The following is an 18,039-nucleotide window of genomic DNA, read 5'->3' as shown; positions in this document are numbered from 1 at the left end:
TACAGGTCCTCGATGGAGGGAAGATCAGTCCAGTAATCCTCTCTGCACACCTGATTGTCCGTTTCAGTCTGTTCCTGTCCAGTTTGGTGGCGGATCCAAAGCAGACGGTGATGGATGTACAGCTCACAGACTGGATTATGGCTGTGTAGAACATGATCAGCAGTTCCTGGGGCAGGTTGAGCTTCCTGAGCTGTCGCAGGAAGTACAGCCTCTGTCGGGCCTTTTTCCAGACAGTGTCTGTGTGGGAGGTCCCGAGAGATCACTTCATTTATTTGTCTGCTAAAGTTATTTTGAAGACTCAGATTAAAAATACTATTAATATAGATAGAATATCATAATATAGAAAAAAGTACCCAGCAGCATATATGCCATAAAACTTCAAATCAAAGCCTAGTCCTGATTAAACGCCCGGTCGGTTTTACTCGCCCGGTGCAGCTACACATTTTGACAAATAAAGGCCTGTCTCAATTAGAGGTGTGGTCTGGTTGACAAGCAGTTCAACTTTTTCTCAAAATTAAACCCTATGTTCCCACATTTCTAGGACGTTTTCAAAATTAGGGTTAGGGGTTAGGGGGGATAATAGGTTGGGTGTAACTGGCTACCAAACTGGGAGAAAGGGGGATAAAATCTGATACAAATTTATGAAGAAGGAAATGTGGGAACACAGAGCTGTGGGAACATAAGCACGCTCCCGTTTGTACCCACTGGAGCTAACGTTAGTTTGCTGCTTAGAACATGCATACAAATATAAATGTTTAAACTTTTGTCAATATGGAAGTGTTACACTTATCGTTAGCTTGGTTAGATTCTCTACAATTCAGTTTAGTTCTAATTAAGAATAATTAATTCAGATTTACTGGCCTGTAAACCAAAACAAAACTTCAAACGAGTATTATTCATATTCATTTAAATACAGAATTCAGTTGTTGATGGTATATATTTACATACATAATTAGTTATTTTATGTATGTGTTGGGATTCAATGACGTAGCCTCCTTGAAATTCAGCCATTTAAGGATCCTTCCTTGACTTTAAGAAGCACCCCCCATTTTCAAAAATACCCCCCATGTCCGTGTGGACTTATGGTCTTAGAAAGAAATAAGTCTGCAGCAAAAAAATCACAGCTCCCATTCGCCCTCTCGTCTCATATGACTGAGCGCTTTCTTAAAAACTAACAGACTTAACAAATAATCTGGAACAAGAGAAACATATTTTTTTCCATTATATCCAACTTAAAGGGACATTTTTAAACAGTTTGTACCTTTTCCAAACAGTCCTCCCTTTGCTTTCCTTCCTCGGGAGGATGTTCCTGATTTTTCAAACCTTTTATCCCTGTTGTGACTGTCAAACAATCGATTTCCCATCGTGTTAAACTTGGTTAAATTTTAAAAACTAAAACAAAATGTCAGAAATGTGAAGATCTTTTAAAGGTAGGGCCCCCCTCCATCTCTCCTTTTCTCCTCTTCCCCTCCTCCTGTTCACTCCCTCTGCTCCTCCAGCAGCTGTATGATGAGTATCAGAGGAGCTCCTACACATCTCCTGCCTATAGAGGTCAGTAACAACTTAAAGAATCAGACTGCTGACAGATGTACGTGCTGCGGTGATGTAATCATTATGTCATCTCAAAGCTGGAGTCACGTGACGCTCTGCGACATGTTCACGCTACTGGAGAGCAGATGTGTTCAAACTGAATCACTTTGTGTTGTTGTTGTGTAAACAGAGATATGAACATGAGAGGAACAAACGCAGCGTGTGCGATGAGGGAGTTACTGGGTTCATGTGAAGCCTGTAGACACACACACACACACACACACACACACACACACACACACACACTCTGCAGGCCTGCATGGAACTGGGATCTGGGGATTTAAGAAAATGTTTTTGGGGGATTTGATTTACATCACAGATTACAGGCAGGTCAGGCCTGAGCACGCCCGCCAGGCTGATTACCATCAGCTTTACATCCATGCAGCTTACCTTTGTTATCCCACTTCCTGTCGGTTTCACCGTTTTATTTATTTGTTTATTTGGAGAATATGTGTGCAACTTTTTAGATTTTTTTTATGATGTGCACTTTAATTGGAATCCAAGCGATGTGAGTTCTGTGTCTTTCAAAAGTGAAAAAATAAATCTTTAATGTTGAATCTGCTCTACGTTTGTGTCATTTTAAGATTTGTTTTCAGCCATGAGCCTGAGCTGAGGAAAGTAATTAAGTACTTTTTCTCAAGTACTATGCTTTGGGGATCCATGTTCTGCTCCCCTATACTCACACTCCATTACAAAGAGGCAAAACCCATATGTCTTACTCCACTACAAACCTGTTATTTTGTGGATTCTGATTAGTAATCAAGAATATAATGATCAGATTCATTATGGTGTGTTACTATATCTGTAAGACTTTATTGGGGTGCATTCACATGCTGCCCAGCAGGATATAAAGTAACACATACATACATCTATACATTAAAATGTAATGAGTGAATGAGTAATGAATGAAAAACACATGAATACATGAACAATTATAATCCAGTGATGTGATATATGTTATTCTGAAATATGCCACTCTGCAAAATAAGTACTTTTGGTACTTTAATGAACACAAGCGTAAAGTTTACTATCAAGTCAGGAACTTTACGTGTTAAAAGGAAATAAAAATAAAAGCAAGAACTGGAAAAACTAAACATAACAAAACAATTATATATAATAGAAACAATACATATGTTTTAAAACAAGAGTTGTACAATTTTGTGCAGGAATGTGCAAAAATGATAAATATTTAAGTATATTTTGATGCTAATCTTTTTTTATTTGTGTGTATACCACTGGCAACCTATATCAAGGAACCTTCAGGTTTGATTACAGGTAAATGAAAATAATTTTAAAAATAAATAAATAAATAAATAAATAAATAAATAAATGTATTACAGTTTTGAAGTTGGGAAAAAACAATACACATTAAAAACTATTATTATTTGTGTAATGATAGTAATCATTATAAAAATGACGGTAAGTGACCATAACTAAATAAAAGTAAAAATAAATAAATAAAAATTGATATGTAAAAGACAAATAAATATGATACAATTTTGAAGATGGAAAAAATGAATACATATTAAAAAGTATTATTGTTTGTTTAATGATAATCATCATCATAAAATGACAGTAAGTGACCATAAATAAATGAATAAATAAATAAAAATTAATATTTAAAAAATACATAAATGCGATACAATTTTGAAGATGGGGAAAAAATAAATAAATAATTTAAAAAAATACCATAAATAAATAAATAAATAAATATATAGATTAAAAAAAATAAGTAAAATAAATGTGACAGTTTGGAAGTTGGTAAAACTAAAGTAAACATAAATAAATAAATAAAAATTAATATTAATAAATAAATAAAGTGATACAATTTTGAAGTTGGGGTAAAAGAATACATAATAAAAACTATTATAAATAAATAATTTTTAAAAAAAGACCATAAATAATAAAGAAAGAAAATAAAAAATAAGAAATAAAATAAATGTGACACACACCATAAATGAATATATAGATAAAAAATAAGAAAAATAAGAAATAAAATAATTGTGACACAGTTTTGAAGTTGGTAAAACTATTGTTTTTATGTAATGACAGTCATCATAAAGTGACTATATTTTTCTATTACTAGCCACTACAACACAGACAGTGACTGACCATAAATAAATAAATAAATAAATAAAAAGAAACAATTAAAAAAAAAAACCATAATTTGAATAAATGTGATACTATTGTGAAGTTGAGAAAAAAATAATACATATAAAAAATTACTATTGTCTATGTAATGATAATAATCATTATAAAAATGAGGTAAGTGACCATAGATAAATAAATAAATAATTAAAAGTAAAAATAAATAAATAATATTAATATTAATATTAATAAATAAATAAAGTGAAGCAATTTTGAAGTTGGGAAAACAAAATAAGAAAAATAAGAAATAAAATAATTGTGACACAGTTCTGAAGTTGGTAAAACTATTGTTTTTATGTAATGACAATCATCATAAAGTGACTATATTTTTCTGTTACTGGCCACTACAACACAGACAGTGACTGACCATAAATAAATAAATAAAACCAGGCTGCTGTAAGTGTGTATCATAAAGTGTGTGTGAGGACTGTCGCAGGCTGGACGGAGCTGCACCACCAAAACCAGCAGCACCAGCAGCAGCAGCAGCAGCATCCTCCACCCGCTGAGGTCAGATGAGCCCGGCGGGCGGCGCATTGCTACCTGGCTGACATCCTGCACGGCTCTCCCACTCAGAGTTTGAGAAGTGCTGTGGACTTCCTGGTACGGGACCATGGACGCGGAGAGCTCCCGTGTGTCCGGGGAACTACCTGCAGCGATGTGATCGTGGACGACCCGTCGAGTTGAAAGCAAGGTGAGGCTCCGTGGGTTCGAGAGCCCCGGTGTTGTTCCCTTATGTTGGAGCAGATGGGAACTTGTCGAGCTCCTCAAATGCATCTGTCAGTGGGAACGGTGGCGTTGCTGCGGGGCTGAATGACGGTAGCTCATTAACGGTAGCTTCGGAAAGTGACACGGAACATGGCGGCGGGGCTTTGGGGACTTTGTTTGGCGCCCGGGACAAACTGTTGACGTTATTTTATGTTTATTAAAGCCGGTACATTGTGTTTTATGATTGTAAACTTTGTGCTTATTTGTATTCACCGAGGCCTACCTAGCCAAACCCACCACTGTGAGGCTAGCAGAGCGCTACAAGGGCACTTCCGGTATCGTCCTACAAAATAAAAGTCGTGATCACGGGAATACCTGGCTGTTGAAGGGAGTCTTATATGAATGTTGCTTTTTTCTTATTGCCTTAAACAGTGTTAGGGAGGATAGTTTAGTTTATTTGATTTATAAAAGGAGAGTGCAATGATATTAATCACTTACAAGAAATAAAAACATGGTTGCACCAGATTTATTGAAACTCTAATTCCATATGTAGTCCCACACGTAACAAGTAGACGCACTAAATAAGAATAAAATTCAACGTAACATAATATTAGCAGAACGTACACACTGCATAGTACGAAATAATATATAAAACACAGTAGCTACCTTAGAAAGTGCCTTACATAGGGAGCTACATGTAATCCGAGGTGTGGACTCGAGTCACACGACTTGGTCTAGAGTCACAACTTTTTTAACACCAGTGACTCGTGACTTAAACAACCTCTATAAACAACCTTAAAATGTCTTAATTTATAACAATAAGGCCTTAAAAGTCATTAAATAGTCTTAAATTTGAATTTGTCAGGTTTTAACGGCTACAAACATTTGATCTAATTTCATTTATCCATTTTTACATTTCTTTTTGGGAAAATGAGTGACGCTTTTCTACGTACAAGTCCACATTTCTGATGTTGTAGAGCTTTAAAAACATATTATACTGTCATTTTACTTCGTACTTGGCAAAATGTAGATCGACATAACTCACTCTAGTAACCATATTCCTAATGCTTGTTTACCTGGGATGCTTAAATAAGTAAAACATGATTTGTCAAAAAATCTGTCCTAAATTTGGTTGAAAGTTTCTCGAACGAGTCTTAAAAAGCTTTAAATTTATCTGTCTGATACCTGTACGTAAGAATGCCTGATACCTTCCCCCAGGCCCAAAGATTAAAGTGTATATTATATCAACAGAGAGCAAGAATCAATTAATTTCCCTTCATTTCTTGAATAATTAAAGTGAAGTTTTATTAAGAATCGACACCTAATATTCCCAGATTCACTTTGTCTGAACCGGCCTGACAGCGTCCAGTCAAGGAGAGAACCTCCAGAGAACTAGGGTTACATTATTTATATAGAACAATTCATGCATAAAAGGCAAAACATTAGTGACAGAGAAAGAAAAGATGATTGGAAAATAGAAATAAAAGATAAAGTTCAGTTAAACTACAGATGAAGACAGCATAATGATTTGTTTAAGACTCGAAACTCAAAGTTTAAGACTTGCGATTTGACTCAAGACTGACTTGTCTTGACATGGGGCTTGACTTAGGATTGAGTGCCAAGACTTGAGACTCACTGTGACTCAGTCCCCAGATCTCTTTAGTACAAATATCACACTGTGAAAATCAGTTTTGTGGACTGGGGTCACAACTTTGATGACTCTAGACTCAACTTGACAAAATCCAAAATAACTTGCAGCTGGACTTGGACTGTATAGCCAATGACTCGTGGCCGCACTTGGAGGCTTTTGACATGAAAATACTTGATGTAGGACTTGACTTTGAACTCACCCGTCTTGACTTTGGACGTAACCTGGGGCCCGAGTGCCAAATTTGACACCTACTTGTGACTTGCGAAACAATGACTTGGTCCCACCTCAGCATGGAATTAAATTACAGATTAAATGTAATTGTAATCAGTTACAGTTACTGATCAAAAATTCGGTGATTACAGATATATTCTCTTGGGTAAGAAGCTTATACGTAGAATAAAACATTCACTCTGTTGCTTTGAGTCTTGTCGTCGTGCAGGATGCCTTCGTTTGGCTAACGTGCCGGCAACAATATGATGAAAATTTATACTTTTGTACTTTACGTGACGTTCATACTTTCAGTTGCTTTCTCCGTATTATTGTTGGTAGTTATGGCAAAAATATTGTCAGCATAAGTGTTCATATTTTGAAGAGGTTTAGGTAACTTTAGCAAATTTCGTTCAGTGTTTCACATGAAGAACGTCAGCACAAAATGGAGGAAAGCGAAGAAATAAATGACCTAAAATGCAATTTGAAATACATAAGCTCATCAACCGTCTTGTAAAGGCATAGTTTGGATATTTTGAAGTAAGGTTGTACGGGGTACTGATGCACAGTCAGTGTGTTAGACACAGCAGATGTCAGTTGGCATGACCCCACTTTGGAGAAGCAGACTGGAGTGGGATACTGAAGCTAAGCAATGTACTGCTGTGGATGGGGTCGGCAACAAAACGTATTTTAGCCACCTAAAAATAGTCCCACCTAAAGAAATCAGTATCAGTTTAAGTGTACGCTACACTGAGAGTATTTTCATCGCTTTACCTTATTGTCAGACAGCCCATTTCAGCAGCTTCAGCTCCCCATCTTTGTGCTTGTGAAAGCCACCAGACTCCATTGAGAAAAACAGTAATTTTAGCTCACTGAACACAGGAGCTGCTGGTCCATCGCTGCTTTGCTCAGACAGTTATTTTATGTTATTGTGTGACGTTGGTGAATCTGAACTAATGCTTTAAATCTCCAAAGTCACACAATAACACAAAATAACGAACTGTTCAATGCAGAGGTAGACCAGCAGCTCCTGTGTTCAGCGATGCTAAATCACTGTTTTTCTCAATGGAGTCTGGTTTTGAAGAGAGCGATAAAAGGGCTTCATTTTCCAGTTTGAAATCAGTGTCTTACATGAAGGTACAGCAGTGAAAATACTCACAATACAGCGTACACTTAAGCTAATATTGATTTTATTATGCGTCTAAAAAACCTTTGTTGCTGACCCGTCCACAGCAGTTGCTTCCATGTCGGACTCCAGCCTGCTTCTCCAGACTGTAAGCCTGCTGACTGACATCTACTGTTTGTAATATACTGTCTAATGATAAGTACCTCATACAATTCCACTTCAAAAAATCCAAACATAACTACTCGACTGTTATTCCTTGCTCTCTGGCGATCCTGTCTTCCTCACACCGGCTGCCTGTTGCCTTTAGAACAGATTTTGAGATATTATTGATCACTCACAAAGCCCTCGCTCCAACTTATCTGATCTGTTACTGCCCTGTGTCCTCTCTTCACACCCTGAGATCCTCAGATGTGTTGCTCCTTGTCGTTGGGTCCAGATTAATTCACAGAGGTGACAGAGCGTCTGTAGTTAGAGCTCGTAGACTTTGAAACGACCCGCCTGGGGAGATCAGGGCTGCAAACTCTGTCTCATCTTTTAATCACTTTTAAAACCCCACTTTTTAAGAATTGCTTTTCAGTAATTAAATAACGTTTTAGGACATTTTAGTTCATCTTGCCCTGTTTCTACTGTGTACCTAGTGTTTGGCTCTTAGCTCATCTCATTCTTTCTCTATTAATTTTTAAATCGTCCTTTTTATTGTTTACTTAAGAAAAAAAAATGCAGTCTACACCATAATTTATCACAAGATTGTATAAGTATCTTAAAGAACATATTATTCATAAACATAAAAATAAATTGTTAAAAATAAATGAATATATAAAAGTATTATTGATAATAATAATAATAATAATACTTTTATATATATTAAAAGTTTATTAAAAGTATTATTATTAAAAGTTTCTAAAATATTAACAACAATCAATTATTTTTAATATTATTAAAAAATAACTATAAAATTAGAAAATGGTTAGAAAAATATATAAAAAATATAAAACATAAATTATTAAAAAATTTACAGTTTATCAAAAAAGGATAAATTATTTATATTATATATAAATATACACATGTAAAAAAAATTGAAAAAAAGTACAAATAAAAAAATTGACATCAATCAAAAAAATTTGATACAAATAAAATTAAATATACAAAATCAAAATAAGCTCGATGAAGGCTGCAACAGAACTATTCATTCTATGTTTTTAAATGTATTTTATTTTTTATATTCAAGGACTTTGTAACTGTCTTTTGAACGGTGTTAAATAAATAAAATTTATTTTCATTATTAACTTTACCTTTAAAATGTAAATTTAGAGATTATCTTGTAATTTAAAGCTAACACTGGTGCCATGAAGTGTACGGTAAACTCCTAATTTTATTTTAGTAACTTTATAGTGTATGAATGTAAACCCTCAGTACCTACTTTTATTTTGAATGTCCAATCGCTTTAGTTCCGGTCGTCTTCCGGCTGAATGTTTAAAACTTAACATGGCCGAAACCAACGAGGTAGCCTCCCGCAACGGAGTCAATGCGGCTCGAGCACCAATCACGGCCTCCCATTGGCTCCGGCCGCGAGCTCTGCGGCTCCTGGTTGGCTGCGGCGGCCTGTCCGTCACGTTGATGAGCTCGGGGCTGCAGCTGCTGCATTAGTAGCGTTTGAAATGAACCGAGGAGCTCAGTTTGTTTACTGGTGTAAATAACACAAATATGTGGACGTAAACAGGGGCGCGTGGACGCGGGTTTTCCCCCGGTGCTTGTGTTTAGGAAAGTTGAGCAGTGTGTGTTGTTTCCTGCCTCGCGAGAGACGGAGAGTTACCTTTGGAGCAAGGTGCGTGAAGTTGGACGGGAAACCGGATGTAGGGCGAATTTATTTCAAAGTAAAAGCATGAAACGTGTCAGTTGTAGGGATAAAGTGCTTTTTATGAGCCAAAAAATGTGTGAAACCTCTTTGTTATTTTATCAGCGTATTTAGTTAAAATTATATTGTTCATAGAGTAAAAATAAACCATGTAAATACACATAAAAGAGCATGTTGCACACATATATCATAAAGCTTAAAATGTCCTCATTAGAGTTTCTTATCGCTTGAAAACAGAGTATTTATCATAATCTCTGAAGCGCTATTACATCAACTGACTGTTTTGAAAATATTAAAGTTAGCATGAATTCATAACAGGAGTAGAGGGCTTTCTGAAGAAAATGGTGGTTTTATTTTGAAAATCTTGATAGGAAATGATGTGTTTCAGTGTTGTGGACTTGACAATGGTGTGTCTTTCAATCCTTCCTATCCCGCTTCAGGATAATGCGGCTTAACGCAGTCAGGGGCTTTACAGTTTGAAAACACAAGGCGTTTATAGTAGTAGTATGAGCCACCGTGGCTGTGAGGTGCTTTCAAGACCCTGAACCTTGTAAAATATTGTTTACCTGCAGAACTGCAGAGTTGGATTAACTGACCGGATAATTCTGACCTTTTAATATCAAGCACAACAACCACACTCTAGGAAAATATTAACTGTTTACTCAGAAATGATTTGTCTCCTGCAGGTGTTACACTGCTGTCGTCATAAAAAGTTGTTGTAAAGTGTGACACTGGTTCCTGGTGTTGGTTGTCGGGCTGCGATGAAGTGAGCAGCATGTCAGGATGTGTCAGGGTCAGACTATTCGCTTTATCAGCTTTTATTTGGAGCCATTGTGTCACTGCTGAGTTGCTTGTCAGGGATCAGCCCTTTCCCAGCTCTGCTGCACAACACAGAGAGAGAGAGACAGAGGTAGAAGCAGCATTACTGGAAAAGACAAATCCTGCCACACTACTGGTGCTACTACTATTAATACTAATGCTGCTGCTACTGCTATCATCACTAGTATATGTGCAAGCAAGGCAGGTTTATTTCAGCAATTCAAAGTGCTTTATAAGCGAGCAGAGAGAAGACTCATGGAGAAATACAAATACAAAACAGTCAAAAGAAACAACAGAGAGGAAACTGAACTAAAAGTCGAACCTATCCCTGCTCTCGTCACTGCCAGACTCCATTGACAAAAACAGTACTTTTACTTTGCTGAACACGGAGTCTGTTGGTCTACCGCTGCCTTGATTGGTTAGTTTGTGTCATTGAGGGACTTTAGTGTATCCGAACTTCTGCGTTTTAGAAGTCTGTAACATGAATCAAAGTTGCAGCTTTTCTTTTTGACGTTTCAGCACCTGCAATTCAGATTAAGACTGCCAGATAGTCACTTTAAATAATTAACAACGGAAGCGTAATGCTCTCTTTTTTTGTTTTGTTTGTTTGTTTGTTTTGAAATAATATGCTCGTTAATTCAGTAAAACAGAGCAGGTTTGTTTTCCATAAAAACGATTCGCAGATTTCTGAGATAATCATCTCGTTAATGCAGGAATTACAGGGTGAATATTTTTGTGACAAGTGAACGCATTACGCTTCCATTGATTCAATGGGCTCCGTGCAAACTTTAAGTTGGACAGTCAGACTACGAAATATATGAAGCAAAAGCAATAAATTGTATTTATATAGCACCTTTCAAAACACAGTCACAAAGTGCTGTACAGTGAACGAAACACATTCAAAACACAAGGAGAGTTAAACAAATTACATGTCATTAAATATCACCAAAGTAAAAGATAAAATAAGGCAAGATGATAATTGTGGAATAAAACAATGTTTGATAACTATCGCCGTGCACACGGATCTGTAAAACTGACCAAAAATGCTGTCATATACATGCCAGGCCAGTAGTTGGTGGTGTGACTTTGTAATGAAACAACACGTGCCTAAACACATGCGCTTCCTTTGACACAGCGGCGATGTATAAACAAACAAAATGGCACTGCACTACGTTTGTCTCAACGGACGACGAGGTGGAGTTGCTACAGTAAATCTACACTATGATGGGGAAGCGTTGATAAATTCAACAGGTTGAGCAGCGCAAACAGAGCTCGGGAGTCAGCCATTGTTGTTGTGATGGTCGACTTTCTCGTGCATGCCGAGTGACTAGAACCGTAATGCGCATGTGCGAAAAGTCTCCGTTTTCAGAGGCACTGCATATTGCAGTTTACATGACAACAGAGACGTTGCTGTTTCCAAAAAATTGCACTCTGGAACCCGTTTTCAAAACGTTGCGTTTTCAGGCAACCAAAACGCCGCTGGCGTGTAAACGATCGACCAAAACACGACTAAAGTTTACCGTTTTCAGTTGAAATCGTCCTTAAACGAAGCCAGTGACTCAGAGAGCCTTATGTCCGCGGGCAGGTCGTTCCAGAGCCTCGGGGCCCTGACTGCAAAAGCTCTGTCCCCTTTGGTGTCCAGTCTGGACTCTGGGACAAGCAGAAGACCTCTGCCCGAGGACCTCTCAAACTACGCAGAGGTTCATAAGTCTTTCATAACAAGCCTGAAATATAATCTGGAGCCATGAGGAGCCTTAAAAGTAATCAAAACGATTTTAAAGTCAGTCCTGAAACAAACAGGGAGCCAATGTAAAAAGGGTTAAACTGGTGTGATGTGGTCGTGCTTCTTAGTTTTATTGAAAGCCTTGTAGCTGCGTTCTGAACAATCTGCGAGATTTTTTTTTATTTAAACAGGAATAAGTTGCAATAATCAAGACGCAAACATGCCTCCTTTAATCTTTGTGTTTCTGTGCGGCAGCTAAATAGATCGGATTTTGAAGCATTTCTACAACACGCTTAATCTCGAATGTATATTTACATCATGAGTGCAGAAGCCTCAGTATACATTACACAGAAGCAAACGTGGGACAGACACCTGGCTGTTAAATATTCATTTTTGAAGCTGTGCCGTACAGGAGTTTGTGGCCTGACCTGACCCACTGGTGGATAAAAGCTCACTGCTGCAGCCTTTTGAGGTTAAAGATCTGACTGGCCTTCACGCCGCCCCGCTGCCAGTGTGCGCCATTGTCAGCACTTGACCTTTTTACACACAGCCTCCTGCTGACTTTTAGACATTGTCGCTGCCCTGTGTGGCATTTTAGAGACCCAGCAGTGAATGCGAGGCACATTTGCACCCTGCTAATAATAGCAAACTAAAGCTCCGGGTTCCCCCACAGAATGTAGTTTTATAGGTTGAAGTCTATAATGCTGCTTTTAGGCACCACAAAGACACGTTACTGAAGTATAGGTGTGTCTACAGCTGCAACGAACCATTGTTTTTACTCTCTTATCTTACTTTAAAGTCTATATTTTGTCTGACCAGCAGTCTAAAAGTTAAATACATTCAATTTATAAAGGTATTAAAGAGAGAAAAGAAGCCAGTCTTCACACTGGACGACCTGGAGCTAACTTGTGTTTGGAGTTTTAGACTGTTGGTGGGACAAAATACAGATTTTAAAGCAAAATATAGGACTGAAACAATGGTTCGTTTCAGCCATGTCGTTGTAGACACGCCTGTATTTTGGTAATCTGAGTGAAGGCGTCTGTTTTCAATCAATCAGTAGAGATCAACATCTCACCCAGAATCTGACGTCATTAGTATCCATGCCTCGGGGGTGCCGAAAACAAGCGAACATTGCCCGTTTAAAATGTCTCCATCGTCGTGCACGCCCAGCTGCATCGCCGTTAAATCCAGTTTAGCAGCTTCCTTAATTTGGTCCTCCATTAACGCGAGTAGTGGCGAAATACCTCGATAGCATCGTTAATCTGGTCTGTAGGATCTGTAGCGGTCGCCATTGTTGCTATCCTCATCAGTTACCCACCGGCGTACAGCTTGACATCAGCGTGGCGCTGATTGGCTAATCGCTAGACCCGCCCCCACCCCCGGCGTTCATTGGCCCGTCCATTGTTTGGACGAGATAAATCGCAAATTCATTGAAGTATGCCAGACCAGAGATGCAAGCCTTTTCAGTTGAGTGGGCGGGGTCTATGGTCTGGAACCAGGCTAGACGAATGCCGGAAAAAACAAATTTTTCTTCATGAATTGAACGTAACACGGGGCGAGCAACTGATAAACAGATGGTCATTTGGGGGGTGAAGTGTTCCTTTAATAAATGACTCCAAAGTTGTGACAAGAAGCAACATTCCTAGATTTCCAGGCGTCCACTACTGAATCTGCTGTAGGATCTGATACGTACAAAACTACCTTAATAAATCAATCTCACCATGATGCCTACATTCGGTAAAGGACATAAAATATTTGACGAATCCAAAAAGGAGTTTCCCAGTGCGGAGGTGGAGGCTGCTGTTGGCTGTGTGGCTCAGTGACAGAGAGGAAATGGAAGAGCCCCGCAGTCGTCAGGGTCAACAACCACAAATTAGTTCATCTCTTTCTTCTGTTCCCTTTCTATCTCTGTTACAGCGTCTCTCTGCAGAGCCACTCCAGAAACAATTGAGCCAGTGTGTGTGTGTGTGTGTGTGTGTGTGTGTGAGAGAGAGCTGAGAGTGTGTGCGTGTGTTTTCTTGTTGAAAGGGCAGTTTATTTGCCAGGCTGCGCGGCGTCAGGTGGCTCCCCAAACTCAAAAGCAGGTTTTGTCTGAGTGAATGTCTGTAACGTAGCAACAGAGACTTTGCTGGGTTTCTCTCCGTCTCTCAGCTTCAGTCAGTGTGTCTTTACAGTTGGGTTACCTTATCCTAAATGTCTTTCCATGATATGTAGGTGTGATCATACACACATCCAAGATCCAGCATGATATCTATCCCCTCATCTATTTCCCTCCTTTAAAAAGGCTGCAGCAGTCTCAGTGTATCCTGCACGCTCCCTGATCTGCAGGTCAGCTCAAGTCTCACAGTCGGTGCAGCAGAATTCTCCACGAGGCAGGCGGCCCGCCCTTATACCAGATGTAGTCTAACACACACTCAGTGTTTCTGCATTCCCTCACTACCGTCCAGGCCTTGGCACCGTGCTGCTGCCCGTCTTTATTGGCCGCTGATCCCCGTTGGCTCAGTCCTCCGCTCTCTCTTTTAATGCCCGGCTTCAGAGCAGCAGCGCACCACACACCACCAGATGCTGAGCCGCCCTCTGGCCTGTCTGTGTGTGTGTGAGACAGAGAGAACTGCATTGGCTCATGACCCTGCATCAGATGTAACTAACCCCGTGTCCAACAAACACGCCGGTGTTTGGCCAATATGGGTTTATGAAGGCCGATACAGATAATTTGGGATGAGTCTGCCACCAGCTGCCCGTTCGCACATTTCACTTTGGACTGTTTTCATGTCAGCGGGTAGTTAAGTGCACTTCAGAGAGGTCTGAGCAGTCTGAGGTTTACATGGTTATTCTTTAACACACCATAGCAGCAGTAACACATCCCTCACAGCTGCCGGCCTGCTGAGTTTACAGCACAGAACAAAAGAGATCTGGTTTCTGCAGCAGCGCTGTGGTTTGACTGTGAAGGCTGTTTTAATAGATGTCAGATTGATGCTGCCACTAATGACTGTTATAGCTCGGCTTACTGTCTGAATTTGGCGCCAGGATGTTCTGAAATAATCAGTTTTATTACACTGAAGTTGAGGATTGTGATATTTGTGATTAAAGATCATACATATTGGTAATGTAGAATTGTGTTAACGCAGCTTTGTGACCTAAGTCGAGCACCTCAGTGACGGTCGTGTGGTGTACAGCTCTGTAGTGTCAGTCTTGATAACTGGCTGGCGTCCCGGCTCAGGGCAAAGGTGGACATATGGTGGATCTAATCCCAGGTCACAGCCTCAGAGCTAATAGGGTTTTTCTACGGGCTCGGATGGGTCCTGGAGAGCTGCACCATGCCAAGCCAAGCTGAGATGACAGCCCCACAGCAGGGGACAGGCTCGGTACTCGGGACAGTCTCCTCTCTATAGCTCTGTCTTCAGAGGCTAAACTTGTGTCTGTGCTGGAGGCCAGAGAGAAAACTCTTTAAATGTCTCTGTGTGTTCAGCTCTCAGTACCTTTGTAACGTCTACCAGAGTGTCTGTGGTTTGGAGTTTAGTTTCACCCCTGTGTTCCTTTAACTGTCAGATGATCACTGTCACCAGGATCACAACTGTGTTCAGTTACTGCTGACGCAAACCAAACCATTCCTGCTTCTGCTTCTTCACATTAAAAGCTTTGCACTGGTGAACTGGAAGGATTTTTTTTGTGAAGTGTCAGGAAATGGAAGCATAGCCCTTTTTAGATAGGAATTGTGCAAATTTGCAGGAAAGCCCAATCAGTCTTCTTTCAGCATTGGCAGTATAAAAACACCTGCCTGCTTTTGTTTATACAGAATGCGCCTTTTTCGGGGCAGTGGGGGGCGTGAGCAAGTAACAAAACGTGTTGCTCAGCGTTGGACGTAAACAGTGACGTGGGAGGGAAGCCGCGGTAAACAGGAAAACTAGGAGCACTGGAGATGGTCAGTTTCTTGGCACCGTTAAGTTCTGTGTATATACATATGCTGCCAATTATAGTTCTTTAGAAATTAGACAAAATCTAAAATCTGAACCAGCCAAGAAAAATTCAATCAGTGCATCTCTAGTAAGGTTATTACTCTCCTACTTGAAAATTTGGAGGGTCGGTTGGACAAAACAAGTAATTTAAAAGTGTCACCTTGGGCTGTGGGAAATAAAAAATAGACATTTTTCACATTTTTAATCATTTTATGGAATAAAGAATTCAAATTGGACAGCAAGGTTGTGCAGCGGCTAGCGCTGTTGCCTCACAGCAAGAGAGAGTTTGAATCCATCGGCCGGCTGGGGCCCCTCCGTATGGACTTTGCATGTTCTCCCCGTGTCAGCGTGGGTTTCCTCCAGGTGCTCCAGCTTCCTCCCACAGTCCAAAGACATGCAGGTGACTCTAAATTGTCCGTAGGTGTGAATGTGAGTGTGAATGGTTGTCTGTCTCTATGTGTCAGCCCTGTGATAGTCTGGCGACCTGTCCAGGGTGAACCCTGTGTGGATGACAACGATAGTGGTAACAATGCCCATAAGGCAGCGTCGGCTCTCCCTGCTCCTTTACTATGAATGAATCTGTACACAGATCGCTGCTCTGCTGCTTGTTTGTCACTCCCTCTGCTGCTGAGGCTTTCTGCTGACCTCCGCTGGTTTCACTTGCAGTCCTGAGGTTGCTGGATAACACCAGCATCTGCAGTACTCACGCTCATAGCAACATGGGAGGGGTGGAGGGGGGGGACTTAATTTCTACATCACCTGCATCATTTCCCCCTCCTCTGCCTTCCTGCTCACCCCTCCCCTTCCTCCTCCTCCTCGTCCAGCAGGCATCTGCAGAGTGATCAGATTACCCATTATTACCGCATACTATCATCAGATTACTGTTATTTAGCCCAATGACCGGGTGATGTGGATGGGTGGATGCACACACACACACACACACACACACACACACACACACATCCACAAATCCAAGGCTATTCATTCACCCACCCTGCGCCCTGCCATTTCTCTCCTAGTGAAGATGTTAATGAGCAAGCTCACATCCTTAATCAAGTGTGTGTGTGCATACGTGTGTGTGTGTGTGTGTGAGGTGTGAGACAGTGTTTGTCCATTTCATTGACTTCTGACTACATCTGTGTATTCTACAAGCAATAGGGTCTAATATTTAAGATGTTTTTCACTTGTTTTGTCTTGAAAATGTCAGAAACTAGTGAACAAGACTTGGTCAGAACCGACTCTATGAAACACTAGAGGGTTTTTAATTTGAAACAGGAAGTGGCGGAATTCACTCAGTCATGGACTTTGCCCTGCTGTTGCCGTCCAGCTCAAAAATGCATGTAAATAAATGTTATAATGAGGAACAGTAAACTTAGACACACTCACGCAACAGAAGTGGGCTGCTTATTCTGGAGCTGTAGCCACTTATCATTTAACACATGTGCCACTCGGTGATGTACGTTCCCTGTGTGACTGATGGAGGCTACGCAACCATCGGCTACGTCCATCGGCCACTGTTAGAGCCAAGCGCCACCGATAATGAGAGTTTGTTAAATGTTGTATGGGCACCAATGAATTATCCAAACTGATTAACTGGTTGACCTTGCGTTATGGGTTGACACCAAGGTGGTGGCAGCTGTTCCAACATCTTATTTTCACTTTCTCCTCATAACGGTGGCGGCTTCCGTTCCAAAATTGTAACATCTAAAATTAAGGCTTGTGTGTCATACAGACAATTTTGTTCCTCAAACAAACTAATGAGGTGGTTTTCTCTTTCCTCTGTCCAAAACTGCCATTTTCACCACGGCTGGCTCGTTAGCTCGCTAACTTGCTAATTCGGCTGTGCTTTAATGCTAATCTGACATTGATGACAGAAAATTAGCCAAAAAAGTTGTCACTCATCTGATGATCGCTGATGATGTGTGTTTTTCTACGCTGGAAAAAGAGCAGTGGACAAAGCACTAAGTTGTGAGATTTTATTCATGTCGTGGCTGGCTAGTTAGTTTGCTAACATGCTAATTCCGTCATGTTATTATGCTATACCGGCTACAGAAACTTAACACTCGTCCTTTGTTATTTCCCAAAATGGTGACTTCTGATGTCTTGTTTTGACCGACTAAAAGTGTGAAACCCCCAAATTTTTGGTTAACTTTGATATAAAATAGACAGAAGCAGCTAATCTAGCTCACTAACATGCTAATTCCGTCATGTTATTATGCTACACTGGTTACAGAAAAGGAGGAATACAATAATACAGCA

General features: G+C 39.9%; 2 protein-coding genes across 3 annotated transcripts in view; both read left to right on the top strand.

The window, feature by feature from the left end:
* Window positions 1-18,039, top strand: part of LOC125883094 (USP6 N-terminal-like protein) — a 354,121-nt gene that overhangs the window by 223,009 nt on the left and 113,073 nt on the right. The gene's annotated exons all lie outside the window — the stretch shown is intronic.
* LOC125883116 (USP6 N-terminal-like protein) overlaps window positions 4,225-18,039 on the top strand; it is a 90,523-nt gene continuing 76,708 nt past the window's right edge. Inside the window, exon 1 of one of the 2 annotated variants that reach the window (XM_049567299.1) lies at window positions 4,225-4,429. The gene's annotated coding sequence lies outside the window, so the exon portion shown is untranslated. Of the gene's footprint in view, window positions 4,430-9,098; window positions 9,253-18,039 lie in introns of those variants that run through there. The other variant, XM_049567300.1, reaches the window with a different exon arrangement.

Source organism: Epinephelus fuscoguttatus, linkage group LG22 (assembly GCF_011397635.1).
Source record: "Epinephelus fuscoguttatus linkage group LG22, E.fuscoguttatus.final_Chr_v1".
NCBI classification, from domain to species: domain Eukaryota; kingdom Metazoa; phylum Chordata; class Actinopteri; order Perciformes; family Serranidae; genus Epinephelus; species Epinephelus fuscoguttatus.
This window is presented reverse-complemented; position numbering and strand designations above follow the sequence as displayed.